This window comes from Mytilus trossulus, chromosome 3, assembly GCF_036588685.1.
Source record: "Mytilus trossulus isolate FHL-02 chromosome 3, PNRI_Mtr1.1.1.hap1, whole genome shotgun sequence".
Taxonomy (NCBI): Eukaryota; Metazoa; Mollusca; class Bivalvia; order Mytilida; family Mytilidae; genus Mytilus; species Mytilus trossulus.
In genome coordinates this window covers 21,719,515-21,724,682 of record NC_086375.1, presented here as the reverse complement: position 1 = coordinate 21,724,682, position 5,168 = coordinate 21,719,515, and positions in this window count along the sequence as shown.

The following is a 5,168-nucleotide window of genomic DNA, read 5'->3' as shown; positions in this document are numbered from 1 at the left end:
CATTACAATGAATATTTTATAATTGATCTGTATATTTTTTCAAATACTTATTAGTGAAAAAATACAATGTCATACATCCTCTTCAATCTTCAATTATGTTGCAGTATTTTTAGCCCACCTGGCCCGAAGGGCCAAGTGAGCTTTTCTCATCACTTGGCGTCCGTCGTCCGTCGTCGTCGTCCGTCGTCGTCGTCGTCGTCCGTCGTCGTAAATTAAAGTAATCTTTTACAAAAATCTTCTCCTCTGAAACTACTGGGCCAAATTAATCCAAACTTGGCCACAATCATCATTGGGGTATCTAGTTTAAAAAATGTGTGGCGTGACCCGGTCAACCAACCAAGATGGCCGCCACGGCTAAAAATAGAACATAGGGGTAAAATGCAGTTTTTGGCTTATAACTCAAAAACCAAAGCATTTAGAGCAAATCTGACAGGGGGTAAAAATGTTTATCAGGTCAAGATCTATCTGCCCTGAAATTTTCAGATGAATCGGTCAATCGGTTGTTGGGTTGCTGCCCCTGAATTGGTAATTTTGAAGAAATTTTGCTGTTTTTGGTTATTATCTTGAATATTATTATAGTTAGAGATAAACTGTAAACAGCAATAATGTTCAGCAAAGAAAGATCTACAAATAAGTCAACATGACCAAAATGGTCAGTTGACCCGTTTAGGAGTTATTGCCCTTTATAGTCAATTTTTAACCATTTTTCGTTAATTAAAGTAATCTTTTACAAAAATCTTCTCCTCTGAAACTACTTGGCCAAATTAATCCAAACTTGGCCACAATCATCTTTGGGGTATCTAGTTTAAAAAATGTGTGGCTTGACCTGGTCAACCAACCAAGATGGCCGCCACGGCTAAAAATAGAACAAAGGGGTAAAATGCAGTTTTGGGCTTATAACTCAAAAACCAAAGCATTTTGAGGAAATCTGACATGGGGATACAAATGTTTATCAGGTCAAGATCTATCTGCCCTGAAATTTTCAGATGAATCGGTCAATCGGTTGTTGGGTTGCTGCCCCTGAATTGGGTAATTTTGAGGAAATTTTGCTGTTTTTGGTTATTATCTTGAATATTATTATAGATAGAGATAAACTGTAAACAGCAATAATGTTCAGCAAAGTAAGATCTACAAATAAGTCAACATGACCAAAATGGTCAGTTGACCCGTTTAGGAGTTATTGCCCTTTATAGTCAATTTTTAACCATTTTTCGTTAATTAAAGTCATCTTTTACAAAAATCTTCTCCTCTGAAACTTCAGGGCCAAATTAATCCAAACTTGGCCACAATCATCTTTGAGGTATCTAGTTTAAAAAATGTGTGGCGTGACCAGGTCAACCAACCAAGATGGCCGCCACCGCTAAAAATAGAACATAGGGGTAAAATGCAGTTTTTGGCTTATAACTCAAAAACCAAAGCATTTTGAGGAAATCTGACATGGGATAAAAATGTTTATCAGGTCAAGAACTATCTGCCCTGAAATTTTCAGACAAATTGGACAACCAGTTGTTGGGTTGCTGCCCCTGAATTAGTAATTTGAAGGAAATTTTGCAGTTTTTGCTTATTATCTTGATTAGTATTATAGATAGAGATAAACTGTAAACAGCAATAATGTTCAGCAAAGTAAAATCTACAAATAAGTCATTATGACCAAAATTGTCAATTGACCCATTAAGGAGTTATTGCCCTTTATAGTCAATTTTTAACCATTTTTCATAAATTTAAGTATTCTTTTAAAAAATCTTCTCCTCTGAAACTACTAGGCATAATTTAACCAAACTTGGCCACCATCATCATTTGGGTACTTAGTTTTAAAAAATGTGTGGCGTGACCCTGCCAACCAACCAAGATGGCCGCCATGGCTAAAAATAGTACATAGGGGCGAAATGTAGATTTTGGCTTATATCTCTGAAACCAAAGCATTTAGAGAAAATCTGACAGGAATAAATTGTTTATCAGGGCAAGATCTATCTACCCTGAAATTTTCAGACAAAACAAACAACCTGTTGTTGGGTTGCTGCCCCAGAATAAGTATTTTAAGGAAATTTGGCAATTTTTTATTTATTATCTTGAATATTATAATAGATAGAGTTAAACTGTAAACAGCAATAATGTTCAGCAAAGTAAGATCTACATATAAGTCAACATGACCAAAATCGTCAGTTTACCCCTTAAGAAGTTATTGCCCTTTATAGTCATTTTTTAACAATTTTCATAAATTTTTGTAATATATTTTCCACTGTAATTACTGGGCCAAGTTCATTATATATAGAGATAATTATAGCAAGAAGAATGTCCAGTAAAGTAAGATCTAGCATTTAGAGCAAATCTGACAGGGGGTAAAAATGTTTATCAGGTCAAGATCTATCTGCCCTGAAATTTTCAGATGAATCGGTCAATCGGTTGTTGGGTTGCTGCCCCTGAATTGGTAATTTTGAGGAAATTTTGCTGTTTTTGGTTATTATCTTGAATATTATTATAGATAGAGATAAATTGTAAACAGCAATAATGTTCAGCAAAGTAAGATCTACAAATAAGTCAACATGACCAAAATCGTCAGTTTACTCCTTTAGGAGTTATTGCCCTTTATAGTCAATCTTTAACCATTTTTCATAAATCTAAGTAATCTTTTACAAAATCTCCACTGAAACTACTAGGCCACAATCATCTTTGGGGTATCTAGTTTGAAAAATGTGTCCGATGACCTGGCCATTCAACCAAGATGGCCGCCACGGCTAAAAATAGAACATAGGGGTAAAATGCAGTTTTTTGCTTATAACTATGAAACCAAAGCATCTAGAGCAAATCTGACACGAAGTTAAATTGTTAATCAAGTCAATATCTATCTGCCCTGAATTTTTCAGATGAATTGGACAACTGGTTGTTGGGTTGCTGCCCTCCAATTGGTAATTTTTAAAGAAATTTTGCCGTTTTTGGTTATCTTGAATACTATTATAGATAGCGATAAACTGTAAACAGCAATAATGTTCAGCAAAGTAAGATCTACAAATAAGTCAACATGACCTAGATGGTCAATTGACCCCTTAAGGAGTTATTGCCCTTTATAGTAAATTTTTAACAATTTTCATTAATTTGGTAAATTTATGTAAATTTTTACCAAATATAGTTCTCTGTTACTAATGGGCAAAGTTCATGATAGATATAATTGTAAGAAGCAAAATCGTTCAGTAAAGTAAGAACTTCAAACACATCACCATCACCAAAATACAATTTTGTCATGAATCCATTTGTGTCCTTTGTTTAATATGCACATAGACCAAGGTGAGCGACACAGGCTCTTTAGAGCCTCTAGTTATTAGCTCACCTGGCCCAAAGGGCAAGTGAGCTTTTCTCATCACTTGGCGTCCGTTGTAAGTCGTTAGTGTTATCGTTATTAACCTTTTCAAAAATCTTCTTCTCTGAAAGTACTGGGCCAAATCTAAACAAACTTAGACACAATCTTCATTGGGGTATCTTCTCCCCTTAAACTACTTAGAATTTGTAATTTTAAGAAAATTTTGCAACTTTTGGTTATTATCTTCAATATTGTTATAGGTAGAAATAAACTGTATATAGCAATAATATACAGCAAATTAAGACCTACAAATAAGTCAACATGACCATAATGTTTTTACAAAATATTTTCCTCTGTAACTACTGGGCCAAGTTCATTAAAGATAGAGATAATTGCTTGATATGCACATAGACCAAGGTGAGCAACATATGCTCTTTAGAGACTTTAGATTTCAATTGTAAGTGAAACTTCTAGGCTAAACGTTTTGAATCTGTAAAAAAGGATTGATTAACTTGAGAACCTTTTAAAAAGAACCCTTATTTATGATTGATATATTAGCAAAGATGATGGCATTGTTGAAACATGGTTCTAATACAAAGAAGGCATTTTGTAAATAAAAACACAATCACATTTTGTTGAGCCTGTTGCAGAAAGTTCGACAGAGAGATAGTGATCTAGTGGCGGCGTTGAAAAACTTCTTCTTGGCTTCATATTTTAGAAGATGGAAGACCAAGATGCTTCAATTTTATATATAGATGCCTTATGTAATGAAGATTCCATCTGTCATATTTTCATTGTCCTTGACTTAATTTTCATAGTTCATTTCTTTATTATTATGAGTAACAGGATAACTATATTTAGTATATGCATACCTTGCAAGTTCCTCATGCACATCATACAGTTTACATATGACCTGAACCTCATTTTACAGATCAGGGAACAAGGTTTCTTTTTCAAGTTTAAGCCCATACATCCGACTCTATAAGCAATAAGTCTACTATATTTGATAAATGAAATGATTGTAAGGTGTTCATGTCCAACTGGCAGGTGTCATCTGACTTTGAGCTCATTTTCATTGTTCAGTGGTCAAAGTTAAGGTTTTGATTTTTTTTTCTTCTGTATGCTATATTTGGTGGGAGAATTGTAAGGTTGAGTATCCAGCTGGCTAGTGTCATCTGACCGTGACCTCATTTTCATGGTTCAATAGTTATGGTTAAGTTTTTAAGACAGCCAAAAAAAATTTTGGATCATATAACGGTATGATGTCGTCAGAAGACAAATTGGTGTCTGGACAATCACTTTAGTTTACATTAATGGATCTCTTTGAAATGTAATAAGTAGGCTCAATACCACAAGGTTTAGTTTAAACATATTTATTTATAGAGGATGGGGAAACAAGTTTTGCAACTTATATTAATTCCTTTCCACTATGCGGGTGTAAGTACTGCCTTGTAGCGGCATTAGCCTTCTCTTTATCGAAATCTACAAGGGTGTCCTTAACGTGCAAGAGATATGGCTCTCTCTTAACAAGGGTCAGCCGTTTATCGTCCCCTTCCGACGGACTATCATCATTTCCTCAAGACCATACTCGCAAATGGTGTCAAGGGAGAGCCGAAAATTGAGTTCCTGAAATTTTCATCCCGATTGGGATTGATTTTCAGATAGATGGTCCCAACCGTTTAGGAATTTTAGGTGGCCAAAAGGGGCCCAAAATAAGCATTTTTATACTTTCAGGATAATAACTTGTGTATAAGAATTTCAATTGGTCTGAAATTGTTCCAGAATGTTTAATACCACAAGTAGAAGGTATGGATTCATTTTGGTGGTTATGGTGCCAACAGTTTAGGAATTAAGGGCCAAAAGGGGGTAAAAA